The sequence below is a fragment of the Somniosus microcephalus genome, chromosome 4, assembly GCF_052327205.1.
Source record: "Somniosus microcephalus isolate GS21.2 chromosome 4, FLI_Smic_1.0, whole genome shotgun sequence".
NCBI lineage: Eukaryota > Metazoa > Chordata > Chondrichthyes > Squaliformes > Somniosidae > Somniosus > Somniosus microcephalus.
The window spans coordinates 122,770,205-122,786,858 of NC_140990.1; the positions used below are offsets into that span (position 1 = coordinate 122,770,205).

The following is a 16,654-nucleotide window of genomic DNA, read 5'->3' on the forward strand; positions in this document are numbered from 1 at the left end:
AGCGTAAAAGGTGGGTAATGGATGAAGATGTGATGGTGGAATCAGATGGCGACTGGTGGGGCCCGGTGACAGATTATTCTCACAAGAAATTTTCAGGCTGGCTGATGATTGGATGTAACCAGAACAACACCTGGATCCACCTTTTCCTGTCCAAAGTCTAATGACCCTGGTGTCTTTTTCTCTGGCAAATGTAGAGATGTGAAAGAAGGGAGGAAATCAGGCTCGGGCCAGAAAGAAGGTTCCTTGAATGAACAATTCATGAGGCTGTTTTCTGACTCATCTGCGTGAGGTTAAAACACCATGAAATGAAAGAGAACACGTCTAGTGACACTGGCATTGTCAATAGTGGTTTCTATCCCTAATCACTGTCTCATAAGCCTATCATCCTAACCTGAACCCCAGCCCCTAAACCCTAACCAAGGATTACTGACAGGGATCAATGGAGGAGCTAAAGACCTGATAAAGGAACTATTTGAAACAATTATCTCGAATAAAGAAATAGTGCAAGGTATGTTAGTAACAAGAAATTAAATCAAAGAGACCATCAAAATCAGCAATGACAATTACAAAGATCAGAACATTTCAAGGCGATCACATGCAATATGTGTGAAGGAGTTTTTACTAAATCAGATCCAAAAAGGGTTAAATGATACAGAAAATAACGAATTTCAAATCTTATGCAGGATAGTTCTATAAAGGGGTGGACACTGCAGTTCAGTCTATAACACCCACAAGCCGTGTACTCAAACGGAACAAGCTTGGGGTTAGATGTGGTAGAAAGTGAACTAGGTGAGAATCATTATAATCTGGAGTAAGAAATGCCCCAAAACGGAACAGTCAGTAACAGAACATCAATGTGTCTCCTCTTATCATGGAGAAATCAAATATTCAATACACTGAACAATAGCAAAATACTGCGGATGCTGGAAATCTGGAATAACGACAGAAAATGCTGGAAATACTCAGTAGGTCAGGCAGCATCCGTGGAGAGAGAAACCGAGTTAACGTTTCAGGTCTGTGACCCTTCGTCAGAACTGGAAAAAGTTAGAGATGTAACAGATTTTAAGCAGGTGCAGAGGCAGGGGAAGGCGGAGGGGAGGAAAGAACAAAAGGGACGGTCTGTGATTGGGTGGAAGGCAGGAGTGGTTAAACATTACAAATGGGGATGGCAGAATCATCAACACCTGCTGCCTGAAACAATAGGGGCAGAGGTTATAGTCTGAAACTGTTTAACTCAATGTTGAGTCCAGAAGGCTGTAATGTGCCTAAACAAAAGATCAGGTGCTGTTCCTCGAGCTTACGTTGAGCTTCTTTGGAACAGTGTAAGAGGCCGAGAATGGAGAGGTCAGAGTGGGAGTGGAGTGGAGAGTTAAAGTGACAAGCTCGGGGTCACCCTTACGGACTGAAGAGAAGTGTTCTGCAAAGCAGTTACCCAATCTGCGTTTGGTCTCCCTGGTGTAGAGGAGATCGCATTGTGAGCAGTGAATACAGTATACTAAATTGCAAGAAGTACATGTAAATCGCAGTTTCACCAGGAGGGGGTGTTTGGGGCCCTGGACAGCGGGAATGGAGGAGGTAAAAGGGCAGGTGTTGCATCTCCTGCGCTTGCACAGGAAGGTACCGTGGGGAGGGGTGGGGCTGTTGGGGGTGATTGAGGAGTGGACCAGGGTGCTGCAGAGGGAGCGGTCCCTTCGGAATGCTGAAAGGGGTGGTGAGGGGAAGATGCGTTTGGTGGTGGGATCACACTGGAGGTGGCAGAAATGGCGGAGGATGATCTGTTGAATGTGGAGGCTGGTAGGGTGAAACTGAGGACAAGGGGAACCCTATCGTGGTTCTGGGAGGGAGGGGATGGGGTGAGAGCAGAAGTGCTGGAAATGGACGGATATGGTTGAGGGCCATTTCAACCACGGTAGGGGGAATCCTCAGCTGTAGAAAAAAGGAAGGCATATCGGAAGCACTAGTATGGAAGGTGGCATCGTCAGAACAGATGCGGCGGAGACAGAGAAACTGTGAGAATGGAATAGAGTCCTTACAGAAAGTGGGGTGGGAGGGAGTGTAGTCCAGTTAGCTGTGGGCTTATAGCGGATGTTTGGTGCTAGCCTATCCTCAGAAATGGAGACAATGAAGTCGAGGAAGGGAAGAGTCAGTGATGGACCATGTGAAGGTGAGTGAAGAGTGGAAATTGGAATCAAAGTGAATGAAATTTTCTAGTTCAGGGTGAGAGCAGGAAACGGCACCAATACAGTCATCTGTGTACCAGAAAAAGAGGTGAGGGAGGGGACCTGAGTAGGACTGGAACAAAGAATGTTCCACTTATCCCATGAAAAGGTAGGCATAGCTAGGGCCCATGCGGGGTCCCATAGCAACACCTTTAATTTGGAGGAAGTGAGTGGAGTCAGAGGAGAAGTTGTTCAATGTGAGAACAAGTTCAGCCGGGCGGAGGAGGGTGGTGGTGGATGGGGACTGGTTGGGCCTCTGTTCAAAGAAGAAGCGGAGCGCCCTCAGGCCATCCTGTTGGAGGATGGGGGTGTAGAGGGATTGGACGTCCATAGTGAAAAGGAGACAGTTGGGGCCAGGAAACCAGAAACTGTTCAAATGACAGAGGGCATTGGAAGAGTCGCAAATGTAGGTGGGCAGAGACTGGACAAGTGGAGCAAAAATAGAGTCGAGATAGGAAGAAATCAGTTCCGTGGGGCAAGAACAGGCTGAAACAATGGGTCTACCAGGGCAGCCCGGTTTGTGGATCTTGGGAAGGAGGTTGAAGCGGGCTGTGCGGGGTTGGGGGACTATGAGGTTGATGGTCATGGAGGGAAGATTTCCAGAGGAGATGATGTCAGTGACAGTCTTGGAAACAATGGCTTGATCTTTGGTAGTGGGGTCATGGTCCAGGGGGAGGTCGGAGGAGATGTCAGAGTTGGCGTTCAGCCTCCACACAGTAGAGGTCAATTCGCCAAACAACAACAGCGCCACCATTGTCAGGTTTAATGACAATGTTAGGGTTGGATCGGTGAGAACGGAGTGCTGCAAGTTCAGAGGGAGGTAGGTTGGAGTGAGTGAGGGGAGCAGAGAAATTGAGATGGCCGATGTCACGTCGGCAGTTCGCAATGAAAAGATCTAGAGAGGGTAAGAGACCAGAGGGAGGGGTCCAGGTAGAGTGTGAATTCTGAAAGCGGGAGAAAGGGTCCGCTGTGCAGAGGGAAGACTCCTGGCCAAAAAAGTGGGCAGGGAGACAAAGGCGATGGAAAAAGAGCTCAGCATCGTGCCGAGCTTGAAGATCATTGAGGTGGGGGCGTAAGGGGATGAAGCTCAGGCCTTTGCTGAGGACTGATCATTCGGGGTCAGAGAGGGGAAGGTCAGAGCGGATAGTGAAAACACGGCAAGGGGTGAGATTGGAAGAAGGGATGGTGTCAGAAGAAAGTGAAGGGGAAGAAGGTTCCAGAGGGGCGTTGGTGTCCAAGAGTTGTTGAAGCTTGCGATCCTTGACAGCTGAAAGGAAGAAAAAAAGTTTCTTATTGAAGCACCAGATGAGGCAAAGGATGAAATGGAACTGTGGACCAGGACAGCTCTGAGATAGAGTGAGTTGGTGCTGCTGAAGAGAGAGGTCGAGTGTGTTCATGTGGCAATGCATGGCGTTGAGTGTGGATCTCAGGATGCGGCGAGAGCAGTGGTTCAACATTGAGCTCCACAGTTTCAGACTATAACCTCTGCCCGTATTTTTTCAGGCAGCAGGTGTTGATGATTCTGCCATCCCCATTTGTAACATTTAACCACTCCTGCCTTCCACCCAATCACAGACCGTCCCTTTTATTCTTTCCTCCCCTCCGCCTTCCCCTGCCTCTGCACCTGCTTAACATCTGTTACCAGTTCTGACGAAGGGTCACAGACCTGAAACATTAACTCTGTTTCTCTCTCCACGGATGCTGCCTGACCTGCTGAGTATTTCCAGCATTTTCTGTTGTTACTGAATACACTGTGTTTGAAAAAAAAGCTGATTTATTCAATATTTATACAGAATATTAATATCCAGCCCAGGCATAAGCGTTATTAAAATCAGCAGAAACACACTCTAACTGCCAGAATGAACATGGTTCAGTGCTCAATGCAATCCCAGTAAATCCTGTTCTATTCACGAATGTGACCTTTCAATGGCCGGCTTTTACCCAGCATTTGTTGCGGGGGAGAAGGTGCCGCACCCAGACTACAGCAGCCCAGTGCGCAGGCGCGGGACCGCCATTGTTTGGAGCATGCGCGGTGTGTGTCATCGTGCAGGAGGGCTATACGGACCAGTTCCTGATACATTACGGAGATGCGGCTGAACGGAGCAGAGTATTGGACCGGCAATTCGGCTGAGAGGCTTCATACATAACTAGTGTAGGCCGCAAGCTCCGAATAATCACCTGAAGGTCCCGCGTTTGCAGTTTCGGGGCTTCTCCCAGTCACAGGCCGAGGACAACGGCCGCCATCTTGATTCATTGAGTAGCAAAGCGTAAGCGCTGCCATCTTGGTGCAGGAACAAAGCGTGGGCGGGGCTTCAGTGTGTGTTCCCAACCGGGTTCTGGTGCCCCGGAGAGTACTCTTTGACTCAGTTATTTGATTCAGACTCTCCACACTTCGCATTTCTCACCATCTCTCCTGAAGGCGCTGGTAAAAGCAGAGCATACAGTTAACATCACACACAATTGTAACAGAAGAGCCCCAGAGCTGGGCCACCTTGTACAGTCCCAGGATAGGAATCCCCAAGTACAGTCCCAGGGTTAGAATCCCCTATGTACAGTCCCAGGGTTAGAATCCCCATGTACAGTCCCAGGGTTGGAATCCCCATGTACAGTCCCAGGGTTAGAATCCCCATGTACAGTCCCAGGGTTGGAATCCCCATGTACAGTCCCAGGGTTAGAATCCCCACCTACAGTCCCAGGGTTGGAATCCCCATATACAGTCCCAGGGTTGGAATCCCCATGTACAGTCCCAGGGTTGGAATCCCCGTGTACAGTCCCAGGGTTAGAATCCCCATGTACAGTCCCAGGGTTGGAATCCCCATGTACAGTCCCAGGGTTAGAATCCCCATGTACAGTCCCAGGGTTGGAATCCCCATGTACAGTCCCAGGGTTAGAATCCCCATGTACAGTCCCAGGGTTGGAATCCCCATGTCAGTCCCAGGGTAGGAATCCCCACCTACAGTCCCAGGGTTGGAATCCCCATGTACAGTCCCAGGGTTGGAATCCCCATGTACAGTCCCAGGGCTGGAATCCCCATGTACAGTCCCTGGGTTAGAATCCCCTTGTACAGCCCCAGGGTTACAATCCCTCAGCAACACCGAGTGTGGTTCTCAGGCCCTGAGTCAGAGTCGGCGGACGTGTGGCCAGGACCCCGACACCATTAACCCCAGGGTGCAGCGCCTCCCCCAGACAAGAAACACAGCAACTTGCATTTATACAGCAGAGGGAGCAACTCAGAGCCGGTTAGCATCAGGGTGGGCGGTGGATGTGGAACTCGGTCCCTGGCCTTCTGTGTAGGGCTTTCTTGTTGCATCAGTTTGAGCTGGAGTGGAGAGGGGGGAGAAGCTGCTGGGTTTAACCCCCAGTACTTCTGAGCCCAGTGGGACCCAACAATTTCCAATGTGGGACTGTGAAGGGAGGTGGATTCTAGGGGAGATAAAGTTGCTAAACAGACACTGTCTGTACAGTGTAAAAGATTATCGTTTTAGTAACAAGTATTTCTGTAGAGGCTTTTAATCCCTTTTATATATACAGATTTTTTAATTCATTCGATGTGGGTGTCACTAGCAAGGCCAGCATATATTGCCAGTTGCCCATTGAGAAGGTGATGCTGGGCCTTCTTCTTGAAGCTCTGCAGTCCGTGTGGTGAAGGTACTCACAGGTTGCTGTTAGGTGAGGAGTGCCTGGATTTTCACCCAGCGACGATGTAGGAATGGTGATATATGCCCAAGTCAGGATAGTGTGTGATATGGAGGGGAACTGGGAGGTGATGGTGTTCCCATGCACCTGCTGAACTTGTCCTTCTAGGTGGTGGAGGTCGTGTGTTTGGGAGGTGCTGTCAAACTTCTAGTCGAGTTACAGATGTATAAAGTCATTCCTTCACCCCTCCCCCTCCCACCTCACTCTCCTCCCATAGAGGCCAGAGTCTTGTGTAGGCCCAGACCGGGTGGCGGGTTCCCTTCCCTGAAGGACATTAGTGAACCAGTTGGGTTTTTACGACAATCCGGCAGCTTTCATGGTCACTTTTTTCTGGTGCTGGCCCCACAAATTCACAGGTTCATTCAGCTCAATTTCACAACCTGCCTTTGTGTTTTTGTAGGTTCTCTCTTACCCTCCCTATTCCCTGTTTCAAATTAATTCGACAGTGTTTGCAGACAGGAAACTCAAACCAAACATCACTTCAGGATCTGACAAAGTCACTCAGTTCGTCAAGACCTTTGAGCGTGGAAGCAGAAAGCACCGTTCAGAGCGGAGAGAAACTGTACACGTGTTCTCTGTGTGAACGAGGCTTCAGCCGATCCTCTGGCCTGTCGAGACACAAGTGCAGTCACACCGGGGGGAAACCATGTGGGAAGGGATTCTCCGATTCATCCGACCTGCTGACACACCAATGAGTTCACACCGGGGAGAGGCTGTTCACCTGCTCCGAGTGTGGGAAAGGATTCATGTGTTCGTCCCACCTGCTGATGCACCAGTGAGTTCACACTGACGAGAGACCTTTTAAATGCTCGGATTGCGGGATGTGCTTTAAAAATTCCAGGGAACGAATGCGCCATCAACGTGTTCACTCTGACGAGAGATCGTTCAGGTGCTCTCACTGTGGGGCTGGCTTCAGGCGATCACCTCACCTCACTGTACACCAGCGCACTCACACTGGAGAGAGGCCGTTCACCTGCTCCGAGTGTGGGAAGGGATTCACTCAGTCATCAAACCTGCTGAAACACCAGCGAGTTCACACTGGGGAGAGGCCATTCACCTGCTCTGAGTATGGGAAGGGATTCACTAATTCATCCAACCTGCTGACACACCAGCGAGTTCACACTGACGAGAGACCTTTTAAATGCCCGGACTGCAGGAAGTGCGATAAAAGTTCCAGGGAAATGATGCGCCATCAACGTGTTCACACTAACGAGAGGCCGTTCAGGTGCTTGCACTGCAGGACTGGGTTCAGGCAATCATCTGAACTCACTGTACACCAGTGCACTCATACCGGGGAGAGGCCGTTCACCTGCACTGAGTGTGGGAAGGGATTCACTCATTCAGCCGACCTTCTGAAACACCATCGAGTTCACAAGTGACTGCAGGTGTTGGATTCTGATGTTATTGCTGGTGTTAATCACGTCCTGGACTGAATCCTGTTCATTCTGACAGTTGGGGTTTGTTTCTGCTGATGTTAATAACCCCTGTAACTGGGCTGGAGTTTAATATTCTGGATATCTGTCAAATAAATCAGCTTTGCTTTAACCACATTGTTGTGGATTTTTATTGTTCCCACCTGAGTGTTTAGCATCACCTGGCTGGAGCTCAGAAAGGACAATCTGGGGGAGGATCGTACGGCGGGAACAGAACTACAGCCTGGACACAGTCCGTCAGGGCCACACTGAGAGGGGCAAATGACACTTTGGTCTTTCTCGTCTCTCTTCACCGACAGCAATGTCCCCGTGCAGGTTAATCTTGAGGCCTGTAAGGAATGTGTCCCAGCCGCTCTCTCCCATGGGTCAGAGCTCCTCGGCACGGAACAGAAGGCTCCTTTACAACTGTGTTTAGAGTCAGGAAGAACAACGGTGAATGCTTGAAACGTGCTGTCCAATCAGAGATTGGTGTCAAACTGCGATCTGATCCTGGCTGAAAGTGAAACGTCAGGGTTAAGTTTCCAGTCTAAAAATGACTGGTAATTGTAGTGTATGTAATGTATGCATACCTTAAGGGAGAGAACGACTTTTTACAGCTCCTGTATATTGTAGTACCGGCAGTGACCACACCTGTATATAAAACCTGAGTAGTGATCTGTACAGTTAGTTCTAGAGTAACCCTCATTCAGTAAACACCTGTTGAATCGTTCCCTGCAGTCTGTTGTCTGATTATTGAAGGACACAACATTAAGATACATGGACATAACATTGGCGACGATGCAGATTCGAACCTGCCTGCAACTCTGCATCACCTCCCAGGGATTCGCTCCTGGAGAACAGTGGAATGAGGTCGAGTCCAGAAGCACGGGCATCGACCACGGGCAACCGCCCAGTCATCCAGCGGAGATTTGAGCATCACAGGGGAGGTTGTCGAGAGCCAGGCTTGGCTTTCCAGTCACGGTGGTCCAGCGAAACAGGCTGGCAACAGGTACTGCGCAGACCCTTCCCGGACAGCGGCGGGCTAGAGCCCGACCGAGCGGCACAGAAAAAGGCCGAGCAGCGTCAATGGGGGAGAGAGAGAGGGCAGAGCGCACAGGGCGCAGCCGGTGTTCAGGACTGAGCGGCGTCAATGGGGGAGAGAGACGAGAGAGAGCAGAGCGCAGCCGGTGGTCAAGGGCCAAGCAGCGTCAACGGGGGCGAGAGGCGCGCAAGAAAACGCGAGGCGCTGCCATTGCCATGAGGACCACAGAGAGCGGCATTGGCAGCAGCGCAGGAGCAGCGCACGAAACCCACAGGGCGTCGCTATTTGCCACGAGGACCGCTGAGAGCGGCATTGGCAGCAGCACGGGAGATGCCATTTTAAGCCGCAGTGGGGAAGAAAGGAAAGCGCGGGAGGCGCCATTTTAAGCTGCAGCGGGGAAGAAAGGAAAGCGCGGGAGACGCCATTTTAAGCCAGTCTAACCACACCCAAAAATGCCGAAGAGTGGCAGTATCACAGCGTTCGACAATGAAGTCGAAGATTGGACGACATATGTCGAACGCATAGAAGTATACTACAAGGCAAATGAAGTGCCAGATGACAAGAAAGCGCTGGTATTGTTGAATTCAATGGGTGCAAAAACGTATGGCTTACTACGAAACCTAGTAATCCCAGAGAAGCCAGTAGAAAAGGATTTTGAAAACATAGTGTCAATCCTACAGGACCACTTAAACCCCACACCGCTGCTGATAGCAGAAAGATTTAAGTTTCACAAAAGGAACCAGCATAAAGATGAAAGTAATGCTGAGTATTTAACGGAACTGCACAAGCTATCAAAACACTGCCAGTTTTGAACGGGACTAGCAGATACTTTAAGGGACAAGTTTGTGTGTGGGCTTCAAAGTGAAGGAACCCAGAAACGGCTTTTATCTGAAAAGGACCTTACGCTGGAAAAGGATTTCAGCATTGCAGTATCACACAAAGCAGCAGCACAGGGTGCTACAGAGATACAATGGAGACCGCAAGAATATGGCACAAATGAAATGTCATACGGAACAGTGAAGTGCTATCGCTGCAGCAGAACAACACACGACCATAATGATTGCTGGTTCAAGGACAAATTGTGCAGACAGTGTGGAAAAGTAGGACACATAGCAAGAGTCTGCAGGTCGGGAAAGAAAACCAGCAGCAAGAAATCTCCACAGGAGAAATACAAGAAGGTACATAAGGTGACGGAGAGTAGTTCAGACGAACAGAAGAGTGATACAGAATCCGGAAGCAAGGAGCTGGGTTGTCTGAAACTACATAATGTGATCAAAATGGAGGATCACCAAACTATCTGGGTCACGATCAAGATAGCAGGAGTCCAAGTGAAAATGGAATTGGACACAGGATCAGCCCTAACAGTCATAAACTGAAGGGACTACAAGCGACTATTCTCACATATACCCTTGAGAGATACAAAGATTGTCTTGAAGACGTACACGGGGCAAAAAGTCTACCACAAAGGAACAATAAGGGTGAATGTTATATATTACGGCAAGGAAACACCAAAAATGGACCTATATCTATTGCCAGATGGAGGACCACTACTACGACGTGAATGGATCCGGAAGATACAGCTAGATTGGCATTCCATACAAGCACTGACTGTAGATGCCAAAAAGGATGACGACGTCACACCTGGACGACTGTCAAAAATGCTAACTGATGCACAAGAAGTGTTCCAGCAGGGACTCGGAACACTAAAAGGCATAACAACAACGACCAAAACAGAGGAAAATGCAAGCCCAAAGTTTTTTAAGGCCAGACCGGTACCTTATGCAATCCGCCCAGCCGTCGAAGCAGAGCTGGAAGGTTTGGAACGTTCAGGAGTACTGTCCAAAGTGGACTGGAGCGAGTGGGCTACACCCATCATTCCTGTAATGAAGAGGTCATTGAGTAATACACCTGGGGAACCAAAGAAGGTTCGCATCTGTGGGGAATTTAAGGTGACAGTGAACCCAGTCCTTCACACTGTACAATATCCGCTTCCACGGATTGAAGATATTTTCGCCTCGCTATCTGGAGGGAAATGCTTCACTAAGATTGATCTGGCCCAGGTGTACCTGCAAATGGAGGTAGAAGAAGCCTCGAAACAGTACCTCATGATCAACACTCATAAAGGTCTCTACCAATACAACCGGCTGGTGTTCGGGGCAGCATCAGCTCCGGCTATTTGGCAAAGGGCAATGGAACAAGTCCTGCAAGGGATTCCAGGGACCCAGTGTTATTTGGACGACATCCTGGTCACAGGCGAAAGTGACAGTGATCACCTCGCCAACCTGGAGCAGGTGCTCACTAGATTAAAGGAATATGGGCACCGAGCTAATCGCCACAAATGCGAGTTTTTCCAGAAGCAGATCTCGTATTGTGGCCACGTTATTGATAAAGAGGGGTTACATAAGTCCCCTGAAAAGATTGAGGCAGTAGTCAAGGCTCCAGCACCGGAAAATGTGTCACAACTGAGGTCGTTCCTCGGGCTGGTGAACTACTACATAAGTTCTTGCCGAATTTGTCTACCGTACTACACCCACTGAACACCCTACTGCAAACTGGGGTACCATGGAAATGGAGTGATGAATGTAAACGAGCTTTCCAAAAGAGCAAAGCATTGATCACATCAAAAGAGGTGTTGGCTCATTTCAACCCAGTACTACCAATTCGGTTGGCGTGTGATGCATCACCCTATGGCATTGGAGCAGTGCTGTCGCACAAATTCCCAGATGGCTCGGAGAGGCCAGTAGCCTTTGCATCTCGGTCACTAACCTCAGCCGAGCGTAACTATGCCCAGATTGACAGGGAGGCCCTCAGCCTAGTGTGGGGAGTGAAAAAGTTCAATCACTATCTGCACAGGCAGAAGTTCACCTTGCTGACTGACCACCAACCACTTGTCTCCATCTTTAATCCAAAGAAGGGCATTTCGGTGATGACTGCGCAATGGCTACAAAGATGGTCCCTTTTGCTAGGGGCGCACCAATATGAAATCGAGTATAAGGGCACGAAACAGCATGGAAACGCTGATGGGCTATCACACCTGCCACTGCCTACTGCGGAGGAATCACCAGCAGTGGATCCTGTTGAAATATTTCATTCGACTATCATTGAATGCTTGCCAGTAACTAACGCTGGTATAGAGAAGGAAACCCGAAATGACCCAACACTGTCTCGAGTATATAATTTGATGGTGAAGGGATGGCCAGCACATGGTGACTCACTGTTGCCAGCATTCTCATCCAGAAGAGTACAGCTGTCAGTATGCCAGGGGACCTTGATGTGTGGATCCCGAGTGGTAATTCCACCCAAGTTAAGGGAGCGAGTGCTCAATGAGCTTCACGAAGGTCATCTGGGAGGGGTGAAAATGAAAAGCCTTGCTAGGGCTTATGTGTGGTGGCCGGGGATCGATCAGCAAATTGAGGACCTGACAAAGAGCTGCTCAGGATGCCAGAAGGTCCAAAATACACCACCACATGACCCTCTACACCCATGGGAGTGGCCCTCATCTCCATGGCAATGGGTGCATATTGATTTTGCTGGTCCATTCATGGACTCAATGTTTTTAATAGCCATGGATGCACACTCAAAATGGCCTGAGGTGATCAAAATGTCCTCCACCACCATGGAAAAAACTATTGCAGTCCTACGGACCATTTTTGCCAGGAACGGCTTGCCAGAGCAGATTTGCTCTGATAATGAACCACTGTTTGTGTCCGAAGAGTTTCGAAGATTTATGAAAAGGAATGGGGTAAGGCATTATACATCCGGCCCGTATCATCCAGCCACAAATGGATTGGCTGAGAGGTTCGTACAAACCTTTAAAAAAGCAGTAAAGGCCATATGCGATGACGACATTCCACTGCAGCATAAAGTGGACAATTTCCTGTTAGCCTACAGAAATGCGACACATGCAGTCACCAACCAGGCCCCGGCCATGATGTTCTTTAACCGAAGGTTGAGATCTCGTCTGGATTTGCTCAGGCCAAATGTACGAAGAGATGTTGAGAGTAAGCAATTCCAGCACATCAATGAGAAGCCGACAAGGAGCTTCAATGTAGGGCAACCAGTCTTTGCCCGCGACTACCGAACAGAGAAATGGCAACCAGGAACGATATGCACACGGCAGGGGCCACTAATGTACACAGTGGATGTTGGGGAGAACATTGTGAGATGCCATGCTGACCAGATCCTAGAGTCACAGGAAAGAGTCAACCCCATGTCTCGGCCATACGTACCTGGTGAGGAACCCGACGTACAGGTCGCATCTACCTCAGAAACAATAGCATTGGAAGCTGATGAATCAACTGACGACAGGGTGCTAGAATCGCCTCCGCACCAAGAGCGAGACACTCGGGAAAGGCGTTATCCAGAAAGAATCAGGAGGCCTCCCCAGAGACTGAATATATGAATGGACTATTTTCATATAACATTGTATATTAAAAATGTTAATTGTTAAATGAGTATTATGGTACTGTTAATCTAAAAGGGGAGGAATTGTAGTGTATGTAATGTATGTATACCTTAAGGGAGAGAACTACTTTTTACAGCTCCTGTATACTGTAGTACCGGCAGTGACCACACCTGTATATAAACCCTGAGTAGAGATCTGTACAGTTAGTTCTAGAGTAACCCTCATTCAGTAAACACCTGTTGAATCATTCCCTGCAGTCTGTTGTCTGATTATTGAAGGACACAACATTAAGATACACGGACATAACAGTAATTATTCTATGAAGGTTTAACGTGTTCATAGAATCATAGAATGGTTACAGCACAGAATGTGGCCATTCAGCCTATTGAGCCCGTGCTGGCTCTCTGCAAGAGCTCTTCAGCTCGTCCCACTCCCCCACCCTTCCCTCGTAGCCCTGCAAAGTTTTGTCCTTCAGGTACTCATCCAATTCCCTTTTGAAAGCCACGATTGAATCTGTCTCCACCACCCTTTCAGGCAGTGCATTCCCGATCCTAACCACTCACTGCGTAAAATGGTTTTCCCCATGTCACCTTTGGTTCTTCTGCCAATCACCTTAAATCTGTGTCTGGTTCTCGACCCTTCCACCAATGGGAACAGCTTCTCTCTATCTACTCTCTCCAGACCCCTCATGATTTTGAACACCTCTATCAAATCTCCTCTCAATCTTCTCTGATCCAAGGAGAACGGCCCCAGCTTCACCAGTCTATCCACGTAACTGAAGGCCCTCATTCCTGGAATCATTCTCGTAAATCTTTTCTGCACCTTCTCTAAGGCCTTCACATCGTCCCTGAAGTGTGGTGCCCAGAATTGGACACAGTACTCCACTTGGGGCCAAACCAGGGTTTCATCATCATTTCCACACTTTTGTACTCTATACCTCTATTTATTAAGACCAGGGTCCCGTAAGCCTTTTTAACTGCTTTCTCAACCTGCCCTGCCACCTTCAAGGATTTGTGCACACATACCCCTAGGTCTCTGTTTGTGCACCCACTTTAGGATTGTACCATTTAGTTTACATGTCCTCTCCTCATTCCACCAAAATGTATCACTTCACACTTTTCTGCATTAAATTTCATCTGCCATGTGTCCGCCCATTTCACCAGCCTGTCTATGTCTTCCTGAAGTCTGTCACTCTCCTCCTCACTGTTCACTATACTTCCACGTTTTGTGTCATCTGCAAATTTTGAAATTGTGCTCTGTACACCCATGTCCAAGTCATTAATATATATCAAAAAAAGCAGTGGTCCTAGTAACAAACCCTGGGGAACACCACTTTAAACCTGCCTCCAGTCCGATAAACAACCGTTCACCACTACTCTCTGTTTCCTGTCACTTAGCCAATTTCGTATCCATGCTGCCACTGTTCCTTTTATTCCATGGGCTTCAACTTTGCTGGTTAGCCTATTATGTGGCACTTTGTCAAACTCCTTTTGGAAATCCATGTACACCACGGCAACCACATTGCCCTCATCAACCCTCTCTGATACCTCATCAAAAAACTTATCAAGCTGGTTAAACACGATTTGCCTTTAACAAACCTGTGCTGGCTTTCCTTAACTAATCCACACCTATCCAAGTGACAATTAATTTTGTCCCTGATTACTGTTTCTAAAAGCTTCCCCACTACTGAAGTTAAACTGACTGGACTGCAGTTTCTGGGTTTATCCTTACACCCTTTTTTGAACAATGGCATAACATTTGCAATTCTCCAGTCCTCTGGCACCACCCCCGTATCCAAGAAGGATTGGAATATTATGGCCAGTACCTCCGCGATTTCCTCCCCCAATTCCTCAGCATCCTAGGATACATCCCATCCACTCCTGGTGATTTATCTACTTTACGTACAGGCAGTCTTTCTAATACCTCATCTTTATCCATTTTTATCCTATCAAATATCTCCACTACCTCCTCCTTTACTATGTCTATGGAAGCATTTTCTTCCTTGGTGAAGACAGATGCAAAGTACTCGTTTAGTACCTCAGCCATACCCTCTGCCTCCATGCATAGGTCTCCTTTATGGTCCCTAATCTGCCCCACCCCTCCTCTTACTACCCGTTTACTATTCAAATGCCTATAAAAGACTTTTGGATTACCTTTTATGTTGGCTGCCATTCTATTTTCATACCCTCTCTTTGACCCTCTTAGTTTCTTTTTCACTTCTCCTCTGACCTTTCTATATTTAGCCTGATTCTCAGATGTATTTGCAACCTGACATCTGTCATACGTGCTCTTTTTCTGCTTCATCATATTCTCTATCTCTTTCATCATCCAGGGAGCCCTGACTTTAGTTGCCCTGCCTTTCCCCTAGTGGGAATGTAGCTCAACTGTACCTGAACTATTCCCTCTTTAAAGGCAGCCCATTGTTCCATCACTGTTTTGCTGCTAATCTTTGATTCCAGTTTACCCGGGCCAGATCCGTTCTCATCCCACTGAAATTGCCCTTCCCCCGTTAAACATTTTTACTCTAGATTGCTCCCTGTCCTTTTCCATAGCTTATCTAAACCTTATGATACTATGATCACTGTTCCCTCAATGTTCACCTACTGACACTTGCTCCACTTGACCCACCTCATTCCCCAGACCCAGATCCAGCAATGCCTCCTCCCACGTTGGGCCGGAAACCTACTGATCAAGTAAGTTCTCCTGAACATACTTCAGAAATTCTTCCCCTTCTCTGTCATTAACACTATTACTATCCCAGTCTATATTAGGATACTTGAAGTCCCCCATTATCACTACTCTATAGTTCTTGCACCTCTGTATAATTTCTCTGCAGATTTGCTCCTCCATATCATTCCCACTAGTTGGTGGCCTATAGAATACACCTAGTAGTGTAATGGCACCTCTATTATTTCTTAACTCTAGCCATATAGATTCTGTCCTTGACCCGTCCAGGACATCCTCTCTCTCCAGCACTGTAACATTCTCCTTAACCAATACTGCCACACCACCTCCTATCTTTCCTTCCCTATCTTTCCTGAACACTTTATAACCAGGAATATGTAATACCCAATCCTGCCTTTTTTTGAGCCAGGTCTCCGTTATTGCCACAACATCATATTCCTGTTATAAATCTCATCATCATCAAGAAACTACTCATGAAATAACGCTGGACGGTCAGCTGGTGGCGCCGTCCAAGGAGTATAAATACTCGGGCGTGGGCCCAGCTTTTCAGGGACATTTTGTAAGACAGGAACTAGTGAAGTACAACTAGACCTCCATGTTCTGAAACAAGTTGATTAAAGCCTTGCTTTATGCTCAAACCAAGTGCGTAGTGAGTTTTATTATGTCAATTTAATCAACTTCATATCGACTCCACGCTCTGAGGGATTTCGGGAACAGTCAGCTACGACTTCAACTACAGAAGTGAACTCCAGTGTAGAAATCAATCCATCATGGACAAACTACTCAGACCCGCCCATTTTGACCTGGACCCAAATTCACCTACAACTGCTAAGGTATGGAAACACTGGTATTGTACCTTCAGCAACTTCCTCAGGGTGTGTGGTGAGAATGTTCCTGATAAATTAGAGATACTTGCCAATTATGTATCTCCTCAAGTGTTTGACTATATCGAAGACTGTGTAGACTATGACTCCGCTATCCTAATATTACAGCGACTATATGTGTTCTGGACCGATGGACATTATGTGACATTCTGGACATTTTTACATGCAATAGCACCCTCTGGTGGCGGTTATTGTGTTAACAGGTTGTATGCTGGAAAGGTCATCTGATCTTTCTTCCTGTGTGGGGTCATTTGACCTTTGTTCCTTTCTTCCTGTGTGAGGTCATTTGACCTTTGTTCCTTTCTTCCTGT

At 47.9% G+C, this 16,654-nt stretch overlaps 1 pseudogene; it reads left to right on the forward strand.

Annotated features, from left to right (window-relative positions):
* The first annotated feature begins 17 nt into the window (after positions 1–17).
* LOC147119727 (uncharacterized) lies at positions 18–7,396 on the forward strand (annotated as a pseudogene).
* The last annotated feature ends 9,258 nt before the right edge of the window (positions 7,397–16,654 follow it).